This window comes from Stenella coeruleoalba, assembly GCF_951394435.1.
Source record: "Stenella coeruleoalba genome assembly, chromosome: 16".
In the NCBI taxonomy this organism is placed as follows: Eukaryota; Metazoa; Chordata; class Mammalia; order Artiodactyla; family Delphinidae; genus Stenella; species Stenella coeruleoalba.
The window spans coordinates 54,782,731-54,810,556 of record NC_137162.1 but is presented as its reverse complement, the minus strand read 5'-3'; the positions used below and the strand labels follow the sequence as shown (position 1 = coordinate 54,810,556).

Genomic DNA, 27,826 nt, shown 5'->3' with positions numbered 1-27,826 from the left:
TCTTGCCCTTCACAACAATTTGATAAAAGTGGGAGTGTTGGGCTTCCCTGGTGGCGCAGTGGTTGGGAGTCCGCCTGCCGATGCAGGGGACTTGGGTTCGTGCCCCGGACCGGGAAGGACCCACGTGCCGCGCAACGGCTGGGCCCGTAAGCCATGGCCGCTGAGGCTGCGCGTCCGGAGCCTGTGCTCCGCAATGGGAGAGGCCACAATAGTGAGAGGCCCGCGTACCGCAAAAAAAAAAAAAAGTGAGAGTGTTACCCCCACTGTACAGCTGAGAAAACTGGGTCAGAAATGTTCAGTGGTGGGTCCACACAGCAAGCAAATAGTGAAGCTGACAAAGCCCAGGCCTGCGTCTGTCCTGCTGATAATGTTGGAATGGTCTCGCGCATGCTGGGAGGGCTCCCGGGTCCTCTGTTCAGTCCCGATCTGTTGGCCAGCGCCTGAAATCCCCTCACTGTTGCTTTGCTGCTTTGGCTTAAATCCTGGATCCTGCCAATGCTAATCCCTCTGGAAGGAAGATGCATTAAGATGTTATTAACCGCTCACCGTGGTTGCAGTGAGGTCCAGTTTCTCCCCTGGGAGTCTGTTTTGATGGGAGGAAGTGTGGGGTGGGAGACTGCCTGCAGGTGCGAAGAGAAGAGGTGGTACCAGAAGAGGGCTGTAGCCTGGGTCCCTCTCCATTCTTTGCAGATGGAGCCGATGGTGGGGTTGGAAAACAGAGAAGACAGATCCTTAGCCCTGGCATGGGACAAGCCCCACCCCCTGCCTGAGGTCGAGCTTCCGCACACCCAGGGGCAGCTCTAGAGAACATCTAAATCCCCAGCCGATGGCGTCCGCCCCTGGCACGGATGCGGGCGCGTTCATCCTCCTCATCAGCTTCCCCACGTTTGGCCAGCTTCCCTCCGGGGCTCCTGGGAGAGCTGTGTTTAGTTCTGGGCTCCAAACTCAAGTAGTGGCGTTAACCAACTGGCGCCAGGCCAGAGCGGGCAGCCAGGGTGTGGGGGGAGGGGCGCTGACCGTGGCAAAGCAGAGGCCCGGGTCTGTGGGGCGAGGAGGCCGGGGGGCTGGAGAGCCGGCCTCTACCATGAGAGTGCCGGTCAGCTTGAGCGTGTCACTGCCCTTTGCCCAGTGATCTTAATAACCCTCAGCATGGGCTGTCCTGATGGGTAGTGAGCACGCTGCCACTGGAGGTGTCTGAGCAGAAGACCTGACTGCCCATGCGGCTCTGTGGAGTGGCCTGTCACAGAAGGAGAAGGGGCCAGGAAACTGCAGGGGCCCCTTATAATGCTTGGTTCACAGGCTCTGAGAAGGAACGAGCCCAGCCTGGCCCAGCACGGTTTGCCACCTGGGTTAAAATGAGGGGATTACGATATTCTGGCTGACCTGGTGCTCATGCCAGCCTCCCAGCTTTCCTCTACTCTGCCCCTTTGGTGTCTGACTTCTCTTGGGCAAGAGGCCTTGCTGCCCTTCCCTCCCTCCCTTTCCTCCTTCCTTCCATTCAGTCAACAAAAGTTTATTGAGTACCTACTAGGCTGGGCAATGTGCTAAGTCTTGGAGGAGCCAGGGGTGAGCTAAATAAATGCAGTGGGGAGCCCCCGCAGGGTGGAAGGGGGGAGGGATGGATGGATTGTAGGGGGTGGAGGAAACTCTGAGAAGTCAGGGCAGTGTCCAGGTTGGAGATGATGGGGGTTGGGCAGGGAAGGTGGCAATGGGGCCAGGAAAAGTAGACGGATCCAAAGAGCAGGTAGTAGGAAGACTCGGCAAGGCTTGGCTGTGGCAGGTAGGCGAGGGAGAGGAACGTGACGAAGGTGGACCCCTAGGTGGCTGGTTCGAGCACTGGGTGAGGGTGCTGGTCCTGGAGCACGGCACAGTAGGGCTGGCAAAGCTGCCCCCATACTTGAGTGAAGGCTTCTGCACCTGTGTTTCTTCCCGGGCGGCCCTAGGACCTGGGTCCAGCTGCTCTTGTGCTCCTCCCAACAGCTCCCAGAAGCCTTTTGCCTCCAAAGCTTCCCAGGTGCCTGCCCTCCTTCCCGTGGTTCCTCTTCACCTCCTTGCAGAGCAGGGATGATCGACACACCCGCAGGCCAATGAGCTGCTTAGCTCTGCCTGCCACCCTAGGTTCTCCGCATCCCTACCCAGCTCTCTGCTGCTCCCCTCCCCCATGACCTCTCGGAGTGTCACAACATAAGAAGCAACTAGGGGCAATCGCGGGCCTGATTTCTACCTAGGGAGGGCCTGGGCCCAGCTGGGTCTTCTCACCGCATCCCGTGTCCCTGGATCCACCCCACCTGGCCGCCGGATGCCTTGAGGAGGCAGGGGAGTTTCAGGCTTCTGGGCCAGGGCCTTTGGCCTGTAAACATTCCTGCCCCATTTAGGGGATTGCCAGATGGGCTTGAGCTGCAGGGGGTGGGGGGAGGGGCTTTGGCTGGGCCTGCCTGTGCCACGTGGGGGATTTGGTGGTTCTCTGTCTCCAACTTAGCTCATTGTGAAGCTGCTCTGAAAAGCTCCTCTCCCCTGCAACCAGTCTACCTGAAGCCTAGTGCGCCCCCGGGTCCCCCTCCCTGTCTGCACAGGAACAGTGCACCCCTGGGTCCCCTCCTCTGTGTGCATGGGGCCAGTGTGACCCTGGGTCCCCTTCTCTGTGTGCGTGGGGCCAGTGTACCCCAGGTCTCCCTGTCTGTGTGAAGTCGGTGCACTCCTCTCACCTGAGACAAGGGAATCCTAGTCTGCGGGCTTGCTTAGTCATCCCCCAGAGTTTGGGCCTCAGTCTTCAATTTTGGAAACTGAAGATGATCGGGTTCATGTACCTGCCTCACAGGGTGGGAATGGGGTGGCCTTGGCCTAGGACAACCTTTTAAATATTAAACTCAGTGTCACAGGATGTTTGGTATATTCACAGCCTCAAGAAGTCAAATGGGGCTCCTGAGCTATCTCAAATGGAATAATATTTATGCTAACAGCTCCTCTCCTTGAGGCTGTTTTATACGTGCTCTTTAATCATAACAGTGACCTTCTGAGTGTTATTGTATCCATTTACAAAACTGATGTCCAGAAAGGTGAGTGGCTGGGCTCATCATCTCCTGCTAAGGAAGTGGAGAGCTTGCCTGTGTTTTTATGGCTTAGGCCCCAGCTGGCTCTGGCTGGGCGGTCCTGCCTCTCTTTAGGATCACGGAGCACGAAAGAGTGATTTTGGCCAGGACTGTTCTATGCCTGGGCTCCTTCACTCTCCACCACAACCTCGTCTGTGTGGCTGGTCCCAGGTATCGTTCTCCTGTAATAGATGATGAGATAGATCAGAGAGGTAAATAAGCTTTCCCGGGGCCACAGAGCAGCTGGGTGGTAGAACCAGGATCAGAAGCCAGGTTCTCTGAGTCCCTTTCAGGTGCTCATTCCATTCTGTGCCACTTCTGGCTAATAGCATAAAGCTTTCCATGTGGCCTTAACACCTGGTCCAGAGAACTAGTGTGGATGGACCGCGAGAGAAGAGGGCGGTGAGGGGTGAGGCAGGAGGCTGAGCTTCGAGGCCTGTCCTGTTACTGTGAACTTGGGCAATTCACCTCCACCCTCTGAGCCTCTACTTCCTTAGGTGTCAGTTGGGGACAGGAATCCGTGACCAGCTCTCCTTGAGGACAAAGACGTAGTGTGGGACCAGCTCTGCAGATGGGCAGGGGCAGATTTTCTTTCCTGCTGTGGAGCCCCTGTGTGGAGGTCAGCCTCGGCCAATGCCCCAGGGCCAAAGTCCTGCGTGGCCTGCAAGTTGCTAGGGCTTGGGGACAGGCAGGGAGCCAGGCTTGTGCCAGGTGGCAGGAGCGCTGTGCTCTTGGGGGCTCTGGGGCAGCCACTCTCAGGCCTGGATGTGCCACTCACAGCGCCCTGTCTCCCAGGCCTGCAGCTCGGGAAAGCAGTCTGGCCCTCGCCGAGGACCCCGGTCTCCAGTTTCTGGGAATTGGCTGCTCTCTGCAGCTTTCTTTCCCAGGAGCTGGTGCCAAGCAGGCCCCGCCTCAGCCTCTGGAGGGCCTCCAGGCGTTCTGTGTTGAGCACTTCTCAGCAGCAGCCGGAAGACTGACTTCATGGGGACTGGAAGAGACCCAGCAACCGGCCTCTGTCTACCTCGCCCCAGCTGTAAAACGGAGTGCATGGTTGGTGCTTCCAGATCCACACACAGGACTGGCTGCTCCTTGTCCTGTGGGACAGGCCGAAACTCCTCTCCACCAATGCCCAGCTCACTGCCCCCAGGCAGGGAACCTGCACAGAGCTTTGAACTTTTAGGGAGCATTCCTGTGTGTTCTCTCAGTTCATGCTATGCAGACACTGGAGGGGGTGCCCAGGAGCCAAGGTCACCTTCCTGCCTGGTACTGTGCAAGGCCTTGAGGAGGAACCCTTGAGAGACAGCGGCAGATCCGTGGCTGGAGCGCTGTCTGACCTGCCTCGCTCACATCACATCACATCGTGGAGGCCAGGGCGAGCCCTGGGCGGCTCCCGGGCGGGAGTGCTGGTTCCCACGAGGCCCTCCTAGGTTATCCCTCAACTGGGCCCATTTAGGGAAGCATGCCCTTCTCTTTTGCCCTGGATCATGGGGTGGTGACATTTTAAAATACTGTTAATAGCTGACATTTATCCAGTGGCACGTGCAGGCAGTGCAGTGCACAGTTACGCAAATTATCTAATCTCGTCTGCACGCCAGCCCTTTGAGAGAGGCACGGTGATCACCCTCCCTGTCTTACCGGGGGAAATCTCATTTGTCTCCACGTCTGGCTCCCTCACTGGGGGCTTGGAGTTGCCTGGGAAGGCAGGGACCACGCCTGGTTCCACTCTGTACTGCGGCCCCTGATGGGTGCTCCATGCTGGTCGACCAAACAAAGGGAGGATGAGGGAGTCTCTGGGACTCTGACCCTTCGCATCGGCCTAATTTGAGGACACTTGCTCTACTGTTATCACCTTAAATGAGAAAGTAGAACCTGAAGTGTGTGTGTGTGTGTGTGTGTGTGCACGTGTGTCTCTGCAGGAGGGTCATGGACACAGTGACATGTTGGTCACGAGTGTGAGCTCTGGGTCCTGCTATTTTGGGGGGAATCCTAGTTCTGCCTCTTTCCAGCTGTGTGATTTGGGGTGAGATGCCTAAATTCTCGAGGGCTAAGTTTCCTTTTCTGTAAAGAAGAGGGATAATAACAATATCTGTTTGACAGGGTGGTTGTGGGGATGAAATGAGTTATTACACATAAAGTACGTAGTACAGCACCTGCCCTAGTGAGCACTAGATAAGTGTTTGCTGTTGTAATTAGTAAACAGGGATGGAGAGAGCTGGATAGATGGATGGGTATGTCCTTAAGGGTGCGTGACGAATTGGCCTTGTAAAGCAGGAAGCAGTGCATTGTCTTCTTTCTGTGCACCTCGGCTCCATGGCCTCTCCCACAGCCCAGTGGGACACCCAAGGGCCGCTGAATTTTCCTGTTCCTTCGAGCAAGGTATGTAGTGTATATTCGTTGAGAGGTGACACGAGGAGAAGGAGGCAGCAGCCATGAAGGGGACTTGTGACTGAGCTGAGGGACCAAGTGGCCCGGGTCACAGGGGACGTGTGGATGGCCTCATGGATGTCCACAGCCGAGCACCAGTGCAGGACAGCTGACCAGGTGCCTCCTCTGGACCCCTGTCCAAAGCCCCCATCCTAGCCTCATGGGAACCTTAGACCAGCCTTTTAGGAATGGTGAGACGGAGGGAGAAAAGTTCTGAGCTGACTGCATTGAAATCTGCATTTACTGAGGAGAAAACCTGAAGTGACTGAATTCACCCAGGACTGACTGGGTTAGCACTTCTGCTGTCAGGGAAAATGGGACTCAGGGAAGAAATGAACTGCACATGTAGAAAAATACCATGAAAATGATATTTTTTGCATACATGCCTATGTGGCTTATGAAATTCTTACCACGGCATGCATGTACATGTTTTCCGTCCTGTCTATAGTTTCAAGATATGTGTACTTATGTGTTTATATATATAAAAATTGAAAGAAAAAATAAATCAGTGTATTGGTTATCTCTGGGTGAAGCGACTATGAGCTATTTAAAACATTTTCCTTAATAAACTCTACTGTATCTTTCTAATTTTCTCAAGTAAAAATGATCAAAAAGATAAAATAATTATATATCTGTATTCTTTCTTAGCTATGAACTACGTTCTTCGTGTCAGGGAAATTGGGCCAGTAGGTGATGTGTGCTGGGTAACGGCAAGGCTTTAGGCCAGGGTCTGTGTCACCAGAGAGTCCCCTCCATTCTCTGAGCATGCTTGATTGGGGTCATCTCATTGCCACATGTGTCCACGTGCCGCCAGAAGCCCATGAACCGTTTGTGTCAAATGTGAGAGTCGCCCCAGGGAAGCAGAGAGCCCTCACAGCCCGCCCACAATGCCAGCTGTGCAGGATCCTTGTCTCCACTTTACAGGTTAGAACCGGAGACTTGGGGAGCCTGGGCATCTCTGCAGGGCCACACGGTCAGGGGCAGCAGAACCGGGGCTCAAGCCCAGGTCCTCGGACCTCCAGCCCCAGCGTGCCTCATGCCATGCCATGCCACCTCTGGCAGTCAGCAGAAGGTGCTCTGGGACGCACACCTTCAGTACCTGGTGGGGATTTACGGCTCAGAGAGAATAAAAGCTTAGAGGGTTTTGTGATTCGCTCAAGGTCACACAGCAAGGAGCAGAGCTGGGAGTACAACGGTGATGCTTCACACCAGAATATAGAAAGATGCTCAGCAAAGAGCGGGGATATGGGAGAAAGGGCAAAGGAAAGCAAAGCAATGTGAAGAAAGGAAAGAGACTACCAGTGCTTCCCCAAACAAGGAACATAGACCAGTGAGAGAGAGTGCGAGCGCGAGTGTGTGTGTGTGTGTGTGTGTGTGTGTGTGTGTGTGTGTGTGTGTGGTGTTAGGGGTGAGTGGGAATGGTGTTGCTGGCCCTGGGGGGCCAGGAGGTGAGAATGAGAGTTAGGGAGTGGGGCAGAGGGAAGGAAAAAAAGAAACAGATGGGAAACAGTTCATGAAAGCCAAAAACCTCAAGTCAGACAAATGTTTATTTTATATAGTGTTGATAACAGGGGAAAAAATGCTTACGGAAACTCACAACTAGCACAGGCTAGCGCCAGCTCTTCAGACCCCAGTGGAAAGAGCTAGAAAGTGCCTCCCCACAGCAGGCCAGGCCCAAACGTGGGTGCTGAAGGCCTGCCAGGATAGCCTACCTGAGGAGCCTGCTGCAGCAGAAAGTGCCCTGAAATTAGAGCCCAGGGCTAGAGGCCATAGCAAGTTAGAGCCGGCAGGCTGGTCCGCTTCTCAGAGCCCCGGGGTCCTTGTCTGTGAAATGGACATGGTCCTTCCTGCTCTGTCCACCTGTCGAAGCTGTTGGGAGGACATCATTTCTGGCCCACGTGGAATAACAGGCACTGGATCTAGCCTCCTGTCTGAAGAAAAAATAGAACATAAGAACCATGGTTTTCAAGATGGTGGGCATCAGGAAGCAAAGTGCTGTGATCTACGAGAGATGGGAGACAAGTGAGGTGAGCCCTATGATTGTCCCCGGTTACCTGCCTGGAGTGAATCCCAGGCTGCAGCACAGGGAGGGGGGCCCAAGGAGCCTGGTGAACTCCCTGATCGGCGGGGATGGAGCCGAGGGTGCAGGGAGACTGCAGTTGACAGAGCTGCACCAGGTCCCCCTCCAGTACTGGCAGAGTTCTCATCAGCATCTGCATGTGAGGCAATTACCTGGGGAGGTGAGGGGGAACAGCCAGAGGGTTGTCGGGAATAGAGCATGGAGCTTACACAGGGATGACTATAGTTTCTGTTCCCACCAGCCAGCCTGGAAAACTTACAGCTCAGAAGGCATTGAGTTTACTACTCTAATGTCCCATCCGTATTCAGATATTTCTGCTAAGTCCAGAAAATATGTCCTTGTTTTCAGTCACTTTGTTTGACTCCTGTCCAGATTCAAGCCTCTCTTTGTATTTGGTTTTCATGGCTCTAAACAGAGCAGCTTCTCTGCCCCCTTCTCCCACCCCCTTATCTCTCCTGCTTTTGGCTTGATGAAGAATAGAATGTCCCACATTCAGGATTTGGTTGCCTTCTTTCTTGTGGTGGCAGAACTGGTTCCTCTCTCCTTGGTATCTGTTACACTAGAGGCTGGATCTAAAGGCTTCTCCAGATTCAGGTTCATTTCTTTTGCCAAGAACGCTTCACGGGTGGTGCTTGCTTTCTTATTTTCAAGGTAGTAACGCTCTGTAGTGATTTCCCAACCGGCTCATATCAGGATTGGTTGCTCACTTCAGCTGCTGATAAAGCAGTGCTCTGGCATGCTAACTACCCAGAGTTTTGCTTCTTTTCATCCCATACAAGAAAGCATGTTAGGATGCATGTAGGTTAGAATGGTGTTCGTCTATGAACAACCTTGAATCCACTCATTAAAAAAAAAATCTTTCCAGGGCTTCCCTGGAGGCGCAGTGGTTGAGAATCTGCCTGCCGATGCAGGGGACACGGGTTCGTGCCCCGGTCCGGGAGGATCCCACATGCCCCGGAGCGGCTGGGCCCGTGAGCCATGGCCACCGAATCTGCGAGTCCAGAGCCTGTGCTCCGCAACGGGAGAGGCCACAACAGTGAGAGGCCCGCGTACCGCAAAAAAAAAACTTTCCAAACTTTGATCCTTTTTTCAACCTTAGCAGGCATAACAAATGATGGTGAAGCATGGCATGTCACAACCTTGAACCACTGAATTACCTGGTCCAAAAGGATTAAATGTGAGTTTCAAGGCTTTCACCTACGGGACCTACAAAGTAGGGTGACCAGTTGTCTCAGTTTGCCTGGGACTCAGGGTTTTCAGTACTAAAGTTGGGAACGTTCTGGGCAAACTGAGTCAAACTAGCCACCCTACGACAATGTGCAGACTTGTCAGGTAACCGGGATTGTGAATAAGCCCCTGCGTGCGTCAGAACTGCCAGGGCATTAGCTTGGCTCCTGTCTGACCCCTTCTTATACCAGCTGAGAAACTGGTGGTTGTCTGGGCTTTCCAGTGATAGGGAGCACAGTCTTTTCCTTGAGCTGGCACATTTCATTGGTAAGTTTGACTGTTAGAAAATTGGGCCTCCCTGTAAATCCCGTGAACCACTTGTCAGTTGGAATTTTACCCTGCAGAGCCAAGCATATGATATTGATCAGCTAATCAGACCACTGAAGTCTGACCATGTACCCTCCAAGCAACCTCTCAGGTCGTTGCTGGTCATGACTTCATGTCCTCTCACCCTCCTTTCCCACCTGTGACCTCAGGACATAGTCCAGGTGCTGGTAGAGGAGGGTCATTGGCTCCAGAACAGAAGCTTCACTTGAGGTATGAGAGACTCCTGTGCAGAGGAGATGGGCCTGCTCCCTCTTGCCTTCCAGAATCCAGGTCCTCAAGCATTTCCCCTCCCTGCCTCCAAGCCCTAGTGCAATGTGACCCCCATGCAGGGGAGAAATGTGCTATCAAAAGGGAGACCTTGTGTGTCTTCACACCCTCTCGAGTGGCTGGTAGGGGAAGGGAGTGCCCAGCTCCATCCATTAAGGACGAGCCAGCTATTCTAACCCACTTGAGAGGGTTTAAAAGTAGAGCCAAGAGTTTAACTTCAAGATGCGCTTTACCTCCCGAAATCAGATCATCTCATTTTCAGCACAGTTGTTGAACAGACGTTCTCGTGGGGTTAATGCTGCAGCTTTCCCAGAAGCTCCGTGTGTGGGATGGAGGTCAGGATTTTATAGGCTCAGAGGCATTTCCATCGCCAGCTGGGTGACTGTCCTGGAGACTAGCTGGCTCCATGTAAGGTGTCTCTCCTGTCTGATCCCTGCTCAATGCCACCCTCTCTGTCTTCATTTCCTCTCTCCAGGATTCCCAGAAGAGCCCTTTAAATGTCCCTTGCTTCTAATCCTTCCCTAGGAAGCCTCTCCTTCCCTAAATGCCTATTTCATACTAATTGCCCACCCCCTCCCAATCCAGTTCCCCAGGCTGTTCCTCAAGGGCCTCTCTTTGGCCCCAAAGGTCTGACCAAACTCCCTCGCTCCAGGGCCTCCACCTTCCTTCTTCTGAGACTAGTGAGAGATTCTATCTGTTCCCACCTTGGTGTTGAATAAATACCTCTTTCTAGGTCACCCTCCTGCAGGAAGCCTTCCTTGGTTATCTTTATCCTCTTCATGGACTTCTCCTTTCTCTGGCCTTCAGTGTCACACAAACCCATGGACCAGTTTCTCTTCCCCAGAAGACGTTTCTTTTCTCCCTGGCCAATTTGTAAGCCCCTGGAGGAGTGAGGCCAAAATGTCTGTGTCAGAGACAGTGAGTGCTCACCAAAGATCCCATGTCATCCCTTACATTTCCAGCCTCCCTGGCTGGAAAGTGGGGCCATGTGACTAGTTCTAGACTGTGAGCAGAGGTGACATGTGTCACTTCCTGGCGGAGGCAGTTAAGAGCTGGCAGGAGTCCTCCATCCCTTTCTTCCCCTTCTGCAGCAACCACAGATGCTGTGTGATCCAGGTGGCACAGCTACATGATGACAGATCCTCTGTCAGCCTGGTTCCCTGCATGACTGCATGGATCAGAGCTTCCTACTGCCCTGCAGTAGACATGTAATATGATCAAGAAACAGACTTTATCCTGTTAAGTCTCTGAGATTTGGGGATTTTTCTGATGCAGCAGCTAGCATTGTTTAACATTAATACTACATCTCCTTTGTTGTTCCTCCTCCCAACCATCTTCACGTCCCTCTTCCTGGAAGCTCTGAGCACAGATGTCACCTAGTATAGATTCAGTCAGTGAGGGTTTTTAGTCTAAATGATGAATTTCATGGGATGGTAACTGAGACATGGAACTCATAAAAGGAACAACTTAAGAGGATGTTCTCTGCAGCACCATGCCCAGTAAAAACCACACTTGAACTTAGCCTCCTGGAAAGGCCACCATCCACTGACCTCACCGACCAAAGTCTGGAAGCTTGTAGCATGCTGACCTAGATGTAAAACCAGAGGTGGGATCCCCATAGCTGTATGACTTTGGAATAATCACATGTCCTCTCAAAGCCTTGAGTTAATCACCCACAAAATGACCAAATTATGTCTGCTCCAGGGACCTGGAACTCCCCAGTTCTGCCCTTCTAGGAAGACCAGCATGTTCCCCAGAAGACGGGGGCTTCTGGGGCCAAATGCTACTGTGGCTGTGTAGGTGTGATACCCAGCTTCCCCGAGCTCCTGGGTATTAGATGTAAAGAAGGTAAAATTGTGATGTAGCAGGGAGAGGCCCTTCTTGGGGCCATGAAGCTTCAGACTGTGGCCTGCCATATGTCTGGTCACTGCCTTTTCTGGGACTGGAGGACATGCTGGAAAGGTGGGGCAGGACCCCTGAAGGGAGAATATACAAGCAATCCCTACCTTCACAATGATATTGGTTAGAAATTTCCATTTGACTGTAAGCCTTTTGGGGGCATGGCTGTAACTTTTTCACAATCTCATCCCAGTGTCCTATTCAGGGCCTGACCCAGAGGAAGTATTGGAAGGGTACTTGGCTTCCCCTGGGGGTGGTGAGTGTCCTGTTGGTGGTTGTGTAAGCTGAGGCTGGTTGGTCACTAGGCAGGGATGCAGGGGAGGGTGTTCTGAACTCTGAGAAGGGCAGATGAGATAACCAAGAAGATTTGTCCTGGGCTGAGATTCCCCTGGGGGCTCCTGGGTGAGGCTGCATGGGGCACTGGGGAAACCAGATTTCCAGGCTGTGGGCTCAGGGAAGGCCCTGATGAGGTGCGGTTCCCTCTTGCTTCCACGTTGAGGTGGGATGCCTGCAGCACATATTCTTAACATATGTTAACCTTGGCACTCTGCTCCTGCCAAGAAGCTGTCACAGAGGTATTTAGCAGAGGAAACAGTGTAGGAAGCGTTCCCGTTGTACTTTGGGGCACTGTGCAACTAATGGGGCATGTACAATGAGGGGCTGCTGGGCGGGGGTGACCCTGCCAAAGCCTGTTTGGTCCCGCACAAGAGGAGCGGGCATTAACGATGCCTGGCAGCCAACGCGCAGGCCCCTCAGCTGTCACAGTGAAGTACAGGTGACGTGGGCTGAGCACCTACTATGTGCCAGGAGCTGGCCTTGGGCCTCACACATCTGCCACCCCACTTCACCCTCACAACACCCCCACCAGGCAGGCACCATCTATCCAGTTTGCAGATGAAGAAGCTGCCTCTGGATCAGCCTGACTGTAAGGAAATCTACCTCTAATAAAACTCTAAGGAACCCGCATTATGATTTCCTTGGTACCCTGAATCCAATGAACCCATCTGGGAAGTGGGAGCCTGCATGTGACATTAGCTGATGCTACTTGTCTGATCTTTGGGGTCATGTGGGAATCGTAAGTTAACCTAAATGAGGATGATTTTATTTGACAGAGGTCTTGGGAAAAGCCATCGACACTTGTCATTGGGATCAGGCTATGTGGTTTTCATCTCTGGAAGCATGTGCGTTTTATGGCCTTTTATTCTCCTCAATCCCAAATACAACATATACGTGTAACACAGCACACACACGCATACACCTACGTGGGGACACATATTCGTACTTGTACATCTGAAATACACAGTCACGATGCTGCTCACACAATGACACGCCCACATACACCTGCTGGTGTACTCACACGCACACATGTGTACCCATAGGACTTGATTTCATGCACACAGCCCACATCAAATTGCCTTCCCACACACACGTTCCCGCTCGTGGACACGCTCACCCGCGTACACATCAGGCATAGACGGAGAACTCACATTTGCACGTGCTGCTTCTCTGAGCAAAGAAATCTTATCCTTTAAAGGAGTGGATGAGGAAAGTGAGCCAAGAGTTCTCAGCTGCTTTCCGCCCTTCCCGCAGCTCTCAGAGACAATGGGTAGTTGTACGCAGGGACACAAAAGAAAAAGGGCAGGTGGGAGGGGCCTGAGGGCCTGGTTGGACCTCTCCAGGGATGAACTGGTCCTTGCCTTTACCTCCCTGGATTTCAGTTTCCACGTCGCTCAAGTGAGGAGGAAGCCCTTCCATCCCCTTTATTCGGCCCCTCTAAGTGCAGGCATGTGGTGGCCATTTAGAAAGGCCCAGTTGTCCCTGATGGGCCACAGAGCTTTTCCCTTGCTGACCCAGGTGATGGAATGTGGCAGTCACACCCTCAAGGGGCAGTAAGTAGAGGTCAGATTCTCCTGGCTGCACAGGCCCTTAGCTATTTAGAATTCCCCTTATTTCACAGGTGGGGGAACTGAGGCTGGGAAGGGAAGGCTGGGCGCTTAGCACCATGACGGGCGCTTCCTAGTTGCTCAGTGGACACTTGTTGAAGGACTGTCAGATGCTGCGCTTCCTAGTTGCTCAGTGGACACTTGGTGAAGGACTGTCAGATGCTCCTGTTTTACCACTTTCGAGTCAGCTGTCGAGGCATCTGCGAACTTGGAATGTGAAGGCCTGGATGAGGCAATATGACATTTTGTGCAAGTGACTGTGGGAAATTTGGATGCTGACCTGCTCCTCTGATCCCAGGTGAAGACGGTTGCTCTTCGTCCCTTGTACAGATGCCTCAGCCCGGAAGTGAGAGTTCCTCTTCACCCAGCTCGTCCGGACTCTCCGTGTGCGTGTTGTGCACCCACCCCAGGCACACACACGTGCACACATACTCCCACATACTCTCTTGCACACGCATTCACACTCACACAGGAAACACTCTCCAGTTGATGAGACCTGCAGGGAAAAGAGGTTACAGGGAGGGGCAGTAAGAGTTTTCCAGGCTGAGGGCTTCTGGGGTCCCAAATAGCGTGTCCAGGTTGATCAGTGTTAAAGTGAACTTTGATCCCATGATTCTGGCCAAGCACTGGATTCCACCAATGTGAGCCTGAGCATGGTCTGGTCCTTCCCCTTGCAGAGCTGGAGTCCACTGGAGGGTCGCCACGGGGTCACCGACACTGAGGGCCACAGCTGGGAGGAGGGTGAGGACAGTCCCGTGGGTGCTCTGAGGAGGGAATGATAGACTCCCGAGGGGCTCTGGTGAAGAGAAGGGAATAGTGAAGGGCATATAGAATTTTGCCACATAAAGGAGCGGTGGGCTGGAGCTGTGTGTGTGCGCCGGCCTGAGGGGCAAAGTGTGCAGCATATTCTGGTGGGCAGGTGGTCCCGTGCCACCAGAGCCAGGGATAGGAGGGGCCAGAGAGGCAGTGTGGGGACAGATGGGAAGGGGCTTCAATGTTTGCTGGGATTGGTGCTGTTTCGTGGGTAGGGGAGTGGGTCCTGTAATTGGTTTATAGATAGAAGGGATGAGAAAGGTGACCTTGGTGGCCATGAGGAGCCCGACTAAGGCGGGGAAGTAGCATCTAACTAAAGGCACCAGAGACTGAAGGAAGAGATCAGAGGTCCCCGCCCTCTGGAGCTTCCAGGCCAGACAGGAGTTTGATGCAGTAGCGGCGGCAGGTGTGTTAGGACGCGGTCACACCAGCAGAGGCTGTGAGAAGTGAGAGGAGGACGGACTGGCAAAGGGTTTCTGAGTCAGGCCCTAGAAGGGGTCACTAAGCGCGAAGTGTCAAGGACAAAGGCGAAGGTTTGGCTGGGGAGGGAGGTGGGCTTGCCATCCCTGAGGTGGGTTGGGCAGCGATGTAACATCCCTCCCCAGGCCACCTCAGGAAGGAACCGGCCATTGTTTGTCAGCCCGTGCTGTTGTGGGAGCAGTAGCCCAGAATATTAAAATCGTTCTCAGGTTTATCTCCTCCCCCTCTTTGCTCGTTTGAAATCCTCGCAATTCGGGGGGAGAAAGTTACTTTAATCCTCTGGTTCCTATCAGCCTAATTATAGTTTCAATAGACGACGAGCAGGGCTCTAAATGAGATCGGAGGACACGGGAACACATTATGTTGGCGCTAATAATGATCTGTCTTTGTTTTATCATTTCATGTTGTTGCTTCTCGTTTTGGCTGCCTGAATTCTTAATGCCTTCGAGTGTCTCAGGGAGATTGCTTCCTCTTGCTGCCAGGCCGGGACACAGTTGCAGACTTGCATATGAAGATACCCAGCCTGGTGCCTGTAGCTAGCAAGCCAGCCGCCATTTAAATTTCAATCAGCCCTTCTGTTTGTGTGTGAGTTCCTTGGATGGATGGAATTAGCAATTTTGAAAAATTGATTAAAATTGCTGGTTTCACGAAGCCTCAAAACATCAAAATCAATCTTTTTTTTTTTTTAGATACACCAAAATTTTTGTTAGACTCACCATGTCTGCAGTTAGATAAACTGCCAAGCCTGCTGGTGGGGTGGTGAGGAACCGGGAGCTGGGCGGGCTGGGGCTTGTCTTGGCTCTAGACTGACTTCTGTGCGACCTTCTTAAGTGTTCGAACCTCTCTGTTTTTTTCCTCCATCTGTGGCATAAATGGGTTTGACTAGATGGGGGATCTCTAGAAGGCTCTTCCAGTCCTGACACTATATAACTATGTGCTCAGAGTCAGGTGAAAAATGAATGGATCTTTGAAGGTAGAATCTGTGTTTAGATGAGGTGAGAATACTAACGACAGATAGCATATGAAAAAATACAGTTATCCCCATTTTCAGTTGTAGAAATGGAGGCTTATGCCCTTCCATGGTGCCATAATTCCCAGTCCACAGACCTTCCCTCCTTTCCGGTGAATAACTCCAGGTAAGGCTGCCCCGACCTGCCCAGCCCAGGGTTCTCCCAGGGCCCTCACTTGTTCTGGAAGAGTCACACGCCACCGCATGGCTCCCTGGCCCGACCAGGGGACTAGGGTGTGGAAGTTGGCAGCAGACATTTAAGGCATTCCTGGGCTTTCTCTTCTCTGAGCTTTGAGCTGATGTCTTGAAGGCTCTGTTCATCAACTTTGCAGCAGTGGTGACTTGGAGAAGTGAAATAGTAATAAAAAATGCAAATGTCTTATTTTCGCGAATTGTGTGAACCGCTCAACAGCCCCGTACCTATGGTCCTGGCTGTAGTCTCAGTACAGATAAAAACCCTCTAAAACCCTCAGGGTTGGAGGAGAAAAAAAACACTCTGTTAGCTGTCATGGGCAGGAGTAAAATTCCTTGATTTCTGGTCCTGCCCTCACTCGCTCCCACTTGCACTCACCTTGGTCGGTAACTAGGCGCTGCTACTCCCTCCACTTCAATCTGAGTAAGAGGAGTGTCACAGCCACTTTCTGTCTGTCCTTTCTGTCTGTCATAGCGCCCCATGGCACAGCTGTCAACAGTGCTTAATCACAAGAACCGCCTAGGACTCTCGTTAAAAAAGTAGGGATGCTCAGTACCTGCTCCAGACTTACTGAAAAGAAGCCCAGCCAGTTCGGGAAGCCCTGTTTCTCTAAACATGCTCTCTGTATGTGGACAACACCTGTGTGTTCTCATCTCCCAATTCACTGGCCAGAGGGTCAGTGTGCAGACAATTGAAATTCTGTTCATAGCCCTATACGTGCTTATTGAACCCCTACTAAAGTTAGTGGGAAAAGATAGAGGAGTTACAGGAAAAGCATGTTTTCTAGACCTAGAAATGAACACCAGCTCCATCACAAATGCTTCGTGACCTTGGGAAGCCACTTACCTCTCTGGCCCTGCGTTCCTTCAATTGTCCCATGAGGACAGTGGTCCCTCTCTCCAGACTGTCTTGAGGAGACATACATGGTATGTATGTGGAACACTTGGTACAATGCCTGGCACAGAAGTAGGTGCTCAACCAGCAGTAGCCTGTTCTTGCCAGAGGAAACCCGCAGCAGCCCTACAGGGACAGTTCCTGGGCTTCTGTGAGTCCCCAAGCAGCTGACCGTTCCCAGAGCGTGTATAATTTCCCCTTCAAGAGACGTGGATGTAGGTGGTAGGCGAGGCTCACTCCCCAGGGAAGTGACTTGCTCCTTTCACCAGCTATTATTGTATTTAAAACAAATTGGGCTTCAGCATAGTATAAACTAGTATGTGTTATGGGCCTTCAGGGAATTCACAAATTATTGAAAGTATAATACCCTCCAGCATCAGGGTTTTGCTTTCCTGTAAAGCACAGTGGTGGGCATACACAGGTCATTCTCGTAGGCAGTGCAGACAACAGGCTGGAAGGAGGCAAGGGACAATGACGGAGAGAATTTGACCTGGCTTTTTTGCGGGTCCTTGTCCATTCAAAACAGTCTTCTTTACCACCTTGGTGAACACCTGGTGCATGACACAGGCGCAGCCACTGAGCTCAGGTATCGGGGGTTCCCAGCGAATGGAGAACTCTTTGACTGTGTAGCAGTCAGCACTCGCTTTTTGTCGGGGAGGGAGAGAAATCCAGCTCAGCCTGGCTTAAGCAGAAGGGGAGGGGATTGACTCACATGCCAGGAGTCAGGCATGACTGGGCCCAGGTTTTGTATGGAATTGTCAGCTCCATCTCTCAGCCTTTGTTCCTCTGTGTCAACTTCATCCTCAGGCTAGCTGTCCCCACAGGGTGGCAGAAATGGCCCCAGCAGCTCCAGGCTCACATCCTGCCTGATAGGCAGTAAACCTCTCTTCCCCAGTGGCAACCAGAGCCTAGTACTGACTCTCCTTGGTTCACCAGGGTCGTTGCTCCTCCCTGAACAAACGCCTGTGGTCTGGGGAGTGGGGGACCCCGACCGTCCAGGCCTGGCTCACTTGCCCACCCCAGGGCCAGGAGTAGAGAGTCAGGGAGGGGTGGTTTCTATAGGAAGGGGGCTCAGAAGCTGAGTGGGCAAAACCAGGACATGTCCAGTCCCACTGGTCAAGCAGCCCAGGCCCAGTGACAGAACTTAGGGTGGCTTCTTATCTTCCCTGACTGCACCCCTGCCCCCTCCAAACCCCACATTGTTTAGGCTCTTGGTTTTGACCTATTGAAAACACAGGATGATTAAGACGATTGGAAAACTTGAACATTGTCTTAGTTTGGGGTCCCTAAAAGTGGATGCTGAGACTAGAATCAGGGTGTGAGATGTTTACCTGGGAAGTTACCCCACGAAGCACCGTAAGGGCTGCAGAGTGACACAGGAAAGGGAGGAAAACTAGTGCAGGCTGAGCTAGTGGGTGGGTTCCTTCTGTGGGCCATGGGAATTCTGTTGCATTGGAACCCCCTTAGTGACTGCACACTCAGAAGTGTTCCTCCAAGGGGCAAGGAAGCTTGGCTATCTAATGACCAAGTCCTGTCCCTCCTGGGGTTTCACTGCCTAGCACTCTGAGCCTGCGCCGTTATGGTGAAAAGTCTTGCAGCGCTAGCTTGCCCTCAGATGGACAGGGAGGCGCTTGAGCTGGAAGTGTCAGTGTGTAAGGGTGCACCCACTGCAGCAGCAGCTGCCTTCCAGGGAGGAGGGCCGGGAGAGGCGGGATGGACACCAGCAGGATCTGCTACAGATTGAGACTGGGCATTATTAAGGAATTTAAAAAGAGTTTGCTAGGCACCTTAATGACGTTGTAATTAACATAGGAATATGCTCTTATTTTCTAAAGAAATGGGTTATGAAGAATTTAAGTGTGGAAGGTAGTGATATTTGTAATGTAAAATATTTTAGCAAAAAAAAAAACGGATGAAGCGAATAGTACAAAATGTTAGCAATTGTTCAATCTAGATGACAGATATATATCTGTGGGTGTTAATTATATTACCTCTACCTTTCGGTACGTTTGAAAATGTTCATAATCAAAAGGAAGACCCAGGGTGATGCTGGGATCTGTTTGTATTTGGTGACTGGGTGGTGGCTACTTCTTTCTGTCCCTGGCTGGAGCTCTGGCCTTGCCTCCAAATTGTGTGTGACTTTGCAAAACTGTCAGGGCCTCAGTTTCTCTGCTTGTAAATGAAGGACAGGCTTGTTTCAGATTTCTGAGATCTGCTACACTCAGAGGCTCTGTGGGTCAGTGAACAGTTTCTGAAGTGCAGTGGAAATTCTAGAATATCAATAGAAAGAGCTTTGGAACTCCCAGTCTGCTCTCCCCACCCCGGAGCCTTAGGTTAGGGCCTGTTGGGCCACTTCTGAGCTGTTCTAAGACTCAGCCTCTGACTTGGAAAATGATCCCAGTTAAGTGTTCAACTGCCGTTTTTTTTCCCCCCAGGGCTGACATTGGACTGCTGGGCCTCAGCATGATTGAAACCTGGCGAGAAGGGCCAGTTCAGGAAGGAAAGCAAGGTCCTGGGCCTCATGCAAAGAAAAGTGTCCTGCAAGTGAATGCATATATTCCTGCTATATGGTGAGTTTTTACCATAAATGATGTTGAATTGTGTCAAATGAGTTAAAAAAATTTTATTTTGAGATAATCATATGATTTCACAGATATTGGAATATTAAACTAACTTTTTGTTCCTAGGATAAACCCCTATGAGTCATGGTATATTATCCTTTTTATATATCATTGAACGCAGTTTGCTTATATTTTAAAAGTATTTTTGTCTCATGAAGAGTATTGGTCTGTAGTTTTCTATTTTAATAATATTTTTTTTTTCTGGTTTTGGCATCAAGATAAGTTGGCTTCATAAAATGAGTTGTAAAGGGTTTTCTCTTTCTCTGTTTTCTGAAAGTGTCTGACAGATTCGGTATTTTTTTTCCAATTTAAAAATTTCTAATTTTTAACAATAGAGTCTACAAGTGAAACTATTGGAACTGATACTTTCTTTGAAGGAAAATTATAACTACAAATTCAGTTTACTTTGTAGATATAGGATTATTCAGTCCTTCTGTTTCTTCTTGAGTGAGTTCTGATAGTTTGTACCCTTCAGGGAATTTGTGCATTTTTCTCGAAGCTCTTGAATTTATGGTGTAAAATTGTTTATACTGTTTATCTTTACCATACCTCTTATCATTATGTAATGTTCCTTTTTATTCCTTCTTATGAAGTCTATTTTACTTGATATCAGTGTAGTCAATAGAACTTCCTTTGTAAAAACTAAAACAATTATTTTGTTATTATTTTATTAAGCTATATTGACAATATAGCTTTTTTTTTGCTGCTACTTTAAACAAATTTAAGTATAATTTACCTATGTTAGTTCCAGGTGTACAACACAGTGATTTGGTATTTATGTACGTTACAAAATGGTCATCATGATAAGCATAGTTACCACCTGTCACCACACAAAGTTATTACAGTATTACTGACTATATACCCCATGCTGAATAGAACTTTCTTATAATTAGTGTTTGGATGGTATATTTTATTCCATCCTTTATTTTTAATCTATCTGCGTCTGTGTATTTGAAGTGTATATCTTGTAGACAGCATGTATTTTGGTCTTGATTTTTATCTAGTCTATCAATCTTGGGCCTTTGAATTGGAATGGTCATTGGTAGATTGGGTTCAAATATATCATCTTGATATTTATTTTCTATTTTTTCCATCTGTTCCTTGTTTCACTTTTCCCCTGCCTTATTGTGTATGAGTTCAGTACTTTTTACAATTCCATTCTATCTTCTCTGTAAGTTTAGTTGCTGTACCTCTTCGTTTTACGTTTTCAGTGATTGCTCTAGTGTTTGTAATATACGTTTAACTTACCAAGTCTACTTTCCATTAATATTATACCAATTTACGTTTGATGTGAGATCTTACGACAGTATAATTCCTCTTCCCTTCATGTCCTTTTGCCAGTGTTGTTATATATTTTACTTATACATACATTATAAACCCCACAGTATACTGTTATTTTTATATTAAGTAGTCAGCTACCTTTAAAATAATGAGAAATGAGAAAACATGTACATTTTTATCTACCCACATATTTAGAATTTCCAGGACTCTTCATTTGCTTGTGTAGACCTGATTTCCATCTGATATTTTCCTTTAGCCAGAAGAGCTTTAGTTAATAATTCTTATAATGCAGGTCTGCTAGTGGTAATGAATTCTGTTTTTTTTTAATCTGAAAATTCTTTATTTTGCCTTGACTTTTGAAGAATTCTGTCACTTGATATAGAATTCTGGGTTGATAGTCATTTTTCCTTCTTCTTTATACATTTTAAAAAATATTTATGTATTTATTTATGGCTGCATTGGGTCTTCGTTGCTGTGCACGGGTTTTCTCTAGTTGCGTTGAGCGGGGGCTACTCTTCGATGCAGTGCACAGGCTTCTCATTGTGGTGGCTTCTCTTGTTGCGGAGCACGGGCTCTAGGCACGTGGGCTTCAGTAGTTGTGGCATGCGGTCTCAGTAGTTGTGGCTCATGGGCTCTAGAGCGCAGGCTCAGTAGTGGTGGTGCACGGGCTTAGTTGCTCCGCGGCATGTGGAATCTTCCCAGACCAGGGCTTGAACCCGTGTCCCCTGCATTGGCAGGCGGACTCTCACCCACTGAACCACCAGGGTAGTTCCCTTGCTCTTTATACATTAGAGATATCATTCCATTGTCTTCTGGCTTGCATAGTTTCACTTGAGTAGTCTTTATAATTTTTAGTTATGTTTCCCTGTAAGCAATGAGTATTTTTTCTCTGAAGATTTTCTCTTTAACATTGGTTTTCTTAAATTTGATTATGATATGCCTTGATGTGATTTTCTTTGTATTTATCCTGCCTTGGGGTTTGTTGAAGTTTTTGGATATGTCAATTTATATTTTTAATGAAATTTAGAAAACTTTCAGCTATTACTTCTTCAAATAATTTTTGTGTGCTTTTTCTTTGGGGACTCTAAATTACACCTTTGGTAGACAACTTAATACTGGAATGTGACCCACTCCAAATATTCTGACTTAATTGGTCAAAGTAGGAGTGTTAGTATTTAAAAAATTTTCCCAGTTAGTTCTAATGTGCACGCAGGGTTGAAAGCCACTGACCTCATCCAACCTTCCCAAGTTAGAGCTGAGGCCACTGAAGCGAAGCATGGTTAGAAGCAAATGTAGGTGAGATCACAGTCTGTTGCAAAGCCCACCTAAAACAGAGTACAGGATATGTGTAATACCTTATATCCTCCCGGGAGACTGTCTCTTGGCATCCAGGTATTTGCAATTGTGTCAGGAGGTCTGCAGTACATTTGAATTCAAGATGTACATCCTCCAAACTTAGTAGCTAAGGCCAGCCCATTAGCTATGCAAAACTATGGATTTCTGCAGTCCCCAAATCATTTAAATCAGCCTATTACCACTATAGTGCCCACATATAGACCTGGTATGAGTCATTGATTGGTTTTGGTCAGGTTGATGAGAATTCTGCTATTTAACAGACTTCAGCACTCTGGAGAACCCCAGGGCATATTCTGCCAGTGTTCCTATCAACTCCATTTCCAGGTTTACATCAGCAAAGATGTTCTCAGCTTGGTTTCCGTCATTCTATGCATTAAAAAAATAGTGCTTTCACTGAACCAGCAGGAGGCAAATATTATCTAGATTTTGATACTGAGTAGCATTCTGAGATTTATTGATTCATGTTCAAAATTTCAGGGATTCTATATAGGATTCTTCGGTGAGATCCTTAGGTGAGAATTTTTTCTTTCCCTTTTTCCCTCCTTCTCTTCCCCTCCTCTCCCCTCCTTTCCCCCTTTTTTCTCTTTCTCTCTCCGCTTCCCTCTCTTTCTTCTTTCTCTTTTTAAATTAACCCTAGGTTGGTCACACCTGGAGTGGTGAGACGCCTCTGCCTGGGGACCACTTGCAAGTTAGTAGAGAACTGGATTATTCCAGTGCTCCTTTCCTGCCTTGACAGTTTTTCTAATTCCATAACGCCCCTAGATGATTCTTGGCTGATACCCAGTTTCAGATTTTAGGCTGATAATAGCAGACAGATGACTCCCCTCTCTGCCCCTCTCTCCACAGCACACTCCTAGCTTTTGCTTGGGCTTTGACTCACTGTTTGGCTTAGACAAACCCACTCATCAAGCTGGCATTTTACAGGTGGCTGAAGACAGATGCAGAGAGTGAAAACAAAAAGTGATGGTTAACACTTATGAAGTGTGTATAACTGTTTTAAGTGCTTGACCCTCAGAGCCAGGCTCTAGACAGGCACTAAACATTACCCTCATTTTATACAGCAGGAGACTCAGGCACAGAGGGATTACGTAACTTTTGGAAGAACATGATAGATAAGTAGCAGACCTGGGATTTGTACTGAAACAGTTCTTAACTAAAGCTTAGAGACTTGGTCTTAACCACTACCCGACTGTCAGAGGACAGCCCTGTGTTTGGATTAAGTAGGTGGCATCTGAATACCATGCTTCGAAGGACCAAAAGGCATTGCCCCTGATACCCTGTCATATGTCTACAACCTCCTCTATGAGCTCCTGCCTTTGAATAAGGCATCACTTACAGTTTCTGCATTCCGATGGACTCTGAATGCAGAAGTCCTCTACTTTCTAATTCGTGGCCTTGGACCTCAGCTTCCTTATCTGTAAAATGGGGCTACTAATACCTTCTTCAGAGGATCATTGTAAGGATTCAGTGAAATTGTGTATGTAAAGCACCTGGCACAGAGGACCCACCATTTATTAAGGGATGGAACCACGGGGGGAAACACTGTGATCTGCTGATTGGCATCAGTGAAGAGCCCCAGAGAATGGAATATGGGCAGATGTTTTATTTTTAACTTTTTATTTGAAATACAAATTTGCAAATATAGTACAGAAAGTTTCTGTGTACCCTCCTAGCTTTCCCCAGTGTTAGCATCTTACATAATTTATAATTACTAAAACCAATAAATTAGTATTGGGAAACACTAATACTAAACTATAGATTTGTTTCAGATTTCACTGTTTTTTTCATTCATGGCCTTTCCCGGTTCCAGGATTCAGTCCAAGACCCCATGTTGTATGTAGTTTTCATGTCTCCTTAGTTCCTTCCAGTCTGTGACAGTGCCTCAGTGTGCCCTTGCTGTTCATGACCTTGACCTTTTAGAAGGGTACTGAGCAGTTATTTTATAGGATGCCCCTCAATTCGCATTTGTCTGATTTTCCCCTCATGATTAGATTGAGGTTATATTTTTTTGGCAAGAATACCACATATGTGACGCACCTTTCTTAGTGCATCGAATCAGGGGCCAGGTGGTGTCTATATGTCCCATTACTGGTGATGTTAACCTTGATCACGTGGTAAAAGTGGGGGTGGCTGGGTTTCTCCACTGCAGATTACTGTGTGTGTTTTGGCCTTTGTATTGATAAATATCTTGGAGGAGATACTTTGAGATAATTCAAATATTCTACTTCTCCTCAAATTTTCACCCATTAATTTTAGCACCTTGTCTATAATAATTATTACTGTGGTGTTGTAATGGTGAATACTTACATTTCCCTCATCCATTCTACATTTATTAATTGGAATTCTTCCATAAGAAAGAGCTGCCCCCATTTACTTATCGATTCAGTTATTTATTTATAACCATATGGACTTGTGGGTATTTAGTTGATGAATGAGTTATAATTTGGCATTCTCATTATTTATTTTATCGCTCACATTGTCCCAGCCTTGGCATTTCAGGTTGTTTCCTCTATCCTTTGGCCCTGTGGCCAGGGTTTATGAAAGCCCAGAGTTCACCTTGGGGCAGCAAGGGCCAGGCTGTGAGAGGGGGCAACTTGAAGGGGAGTAGAAGTGAGAGGGGAGATGGTGGCACCCGAGACCCCTTCCCCATATAGAATCTGCTTCTCTAAGACCCATTCAATTCTGGAGTTTCATTGGACAGCCCTATTTCCCTGCTCCATTCTACAGCTGAGCAAATCAAGGCCTCAGGAAGGGAAGGGGCTGTTGGGGGCCACTGAGCAAAAAGCTGGGTAGGTGGTGAGGTGGGAGGGGTGACCTGAGCTGGAGCCCTGTGCCTGCCATCCTAGGCTGGCCCTGGGCCCCCATGTGGTACCTGTTTGCAGGGCAGCCTGTTTCAGGAGCTGGGCAGCTAAGGGCTGAGGGAAGTGAGCTCCATCAGCAGAAACTCAGGAAACAGGAGGCTTCTGGTGCAAAGTCTCTTCGGGAAGCCCTGGGGCTATTGGCGCTGCTCCCTCTCCTTTCTGCCCAGCTGAAAGGGAGGGGTTTTCATTGCCAAATCCCCAGCTCCGGCTCAGTGGGGGCCTCTAATCCCCTCCTGGCTCAGGAACGTGGTTCAGCCCAGGCCTACTGGAGGTGCCCCCAGAGAGGATTTGTGCAGGCCTGGGAACAGAGCTCCATGCGGCCCCAGGCCCACCCAAGCCAGAGCTGGAATGCTAGCTGCAGAGCATGGGAAACAGGCATAGGGCTGGAGCTGAAAATAAGTTCTGTGAGAGTCAGGGGCTACATTAATAGAGGTCCAGTGGGCAGAAGGAGGGATAGGCTGGTGTGACACACGACACCAGCCTATAGCAACTTCAGTATCTGAGCTCTTCTGGCCCTGACTGTTTGTACAAGCACTAGACCCTGGGCTGAGTGGAGACATACCACACCCAATGAAAATAGAAAACCCTCCTTTCAGTCCTGGAAGCACACGCAGAAAGCAGAGATTGTGAGTTCTGCTGGTCCTTTCTTTTTTTTTTTTTGCGGTACGCGGGCCTCTCACTGTTGTGGCCTCTCCCGTTGCGGAGCACAGGCTCCGGACACGCAGGCTCAGCGGCCATGGCTCACAGGCCCAGCCGCTCTGTGGCATGTGGGATCTTCCCGGACTGGGGCACGAACCCATGTCCTCTCAACCACTGCGCCACCAGGGAAGCCCTACTCTGCTGGTCCTTTCTAGTCTACAAGGAGTTTCCTTTCTACAGAGGTGGGGAGAATAGGGGTTGGGGGGGAGGTCTCCATTTTACAGATGCTGCAGATGAGGCCTGAAAGAGAAAGGGGTTATGACCTTCTCTGGGGAGTGCAAATGATTCCAGAAAGAATCAGGCTTTCCCACTTCTGAGTTCTGGGGTATTCTATGACTGCATCCTGTCTTTGGGGCCTGTCCTCTCATGTCTGACTCATCTCCAGCCATGGTGAACAGTGCCTAAGACTCAGTAGGTGCTCTGGAAAGCCCTCAAGCATTCCCCATGCTCCTGCAGGGTGGACCATGACCTTGGGTGGGTTGGGCAGAGGAGGGGCCTCCCCCAGACCCATCAGTGTCGAACAGATAGATGACCGAGTGGCGTGAGTGCACGTGTGTGTGCACGTCTGCAGGGCGAGGAAGTGGCATGTGCTTGGAGGAGCCTGCAGAGAGGCACTTGGCTGGATCCCCACCCGCGTCTGGCTCTGGTTTCATACTTCCTTCCCCTGCAGGCCTGGGGAGGCCAAGCTGCACAGATGGCCATCTGGCTGGCACTTTAGGACACGGCCCACTGCTCACTCCCAACCTTCTCTTCCCCTCCTTCTCTGCTTCACTGGCTCTATGGACTCTGAAAGGAGTGCTGGGCCGGGATGGAGAAGCATCAGGGGTGACAGGCAGGGGCCTCAGGCACAGGACTGGGCCATGGTAGAGCTTTGCACCCTCACCACGATCAGACTCTCATTGAAGGGGACTCATGTCTGTGCTGCCCAGGTCCTAAGGCCTGGGAGGCAGGAGGGTCACAGGATGGGGGAGGCTGATGCTGTGCCTACTGAGAAAATTCCACTGATGTGAGCATCCCCCTTGACTCTATAAATTCCATTCCCAAGAGCCAGTCAGAGGTACTGCAACTCAGCCCCTCCCTCTATCCATACATCCCCCTCATTCATTCCATAAACCTCTCTTGATGCTTATAGCATCCTAGAACCTGTTCTAGGCCCTGGCAGGGCCCCATCATTTATTCAAGATGAATAAAGAGCCATTGGATTTGTTCAGAACCCAATTCTGGCTCCAGAGTTTTAAGAATTGACTGCTGGGGAGGATAGGGACAATTCCTCCCAAGCATCATTATAGTGACCTGCTCCCTGCAGAGCTTTGTGGGCAGAGGCTATAAGAAGGGAGGGGGTGGGAGGTGCTGGGGAAAGAGGTAAGAGCTGGGGGTGGGGCCTGAGTTATGGCCCCAGGTCTGGTGCCTACACACTCTATGTCCTGGTAGGGTTGCCACATTTGGCAAAAACAAAACAAAAATGGGACTCCCAAGTAAATTTATGTGTCAGATAAACAGTGAAAATTATTTAGAATAAGTTTGTCCCTCGCAATATTTGGGACATACTTATACTAAAAAATTATTTGTTCTTTATCTGAAATTAAGACTTAACTGGGCACCCCGCGTTCTGTCTGGCAATCCTATGGACTGGGCAAGTGGATGGCAGACCCTCTCTGGGAGTCTGTTGCTCCATCAGCACCACTAAGGTGAGGAGGGGGGCCAGTGAGAGCCAAGGACCCTCCACCTCCATGGAGGGCAGACTGCCTGTTTCATACTAGCCCCTTGCTCAGTACCACCTGATGGGCAGGATTGATGCCTTCAAAGTGTATGGAGAAAAGTCTGGGTGTTCGATGAGTCAGACCTGCTCTTGTGAGACCCCCATTTTTGTCTCTCCCTGATGGAACAGGTCAGCCTGAGTGAACCACTGGGCGTCATTACATGAGAGAGCCTGCATAGGGGTGGTCCTAGGTCACCAGAGGTCCCCCTACAAAGAAGTCCCAGGCTGTCTGTCCCTCTCAGTGTTTTCCCTGCTTCTAGTTCAACCTTGCCCTTGACTGCCGCAGAAGGAGGCCAGAGAGGGAAAGAGGATTGCCATGGTCACACAGCATGCAGTGGGAAGCCAGAAGCAGCTCTCCAGCCACCCAACACCCTGCCCTGTGCCCCCTGGGAAAACACGCTCCCGGCCCTGCACAGTCTTCTCTGAGGGTTCTGTTTGCGGCTATGGGGGTTCCTGCCCAAGAAGGCCTAACGGGGTCTGGGGGCCTCTGCCCAAAGGTGAGTGACACATTGGTCTGAAGCCAGTCTGGCCTGGGGTGTTGAGAACTGCTTTGAGCATGAACAATCCCATATGTCCAACGGCTGATTAGCCGCACAGAGATGGG

The 27,826-nt window shown here is 49.8% G+C and overlaps 1 long non-coding RNA gene across 2 annotated transcripts in view; it reads left to right on the top strand.

Annotated features, from left to right (window-relative positions):
- LOC307175409 overlaps positions 1-27,826 on the top strand; it is a 355,370-nt gene that overhangs the window by 238,387 nt on the left and 89,157 nt on the right. For both annotated transcript variants that reach the window (XR_013824330.1, XR_013824331.1), the window contains exon 3: positions 19,081-19,215. This is a non-coding gene — a long non-coding RNA (uncharacterized lncRNA). The remainder of the gene's footprint in view (positions 1-19,080; positions 19,216-27,826) is intronic.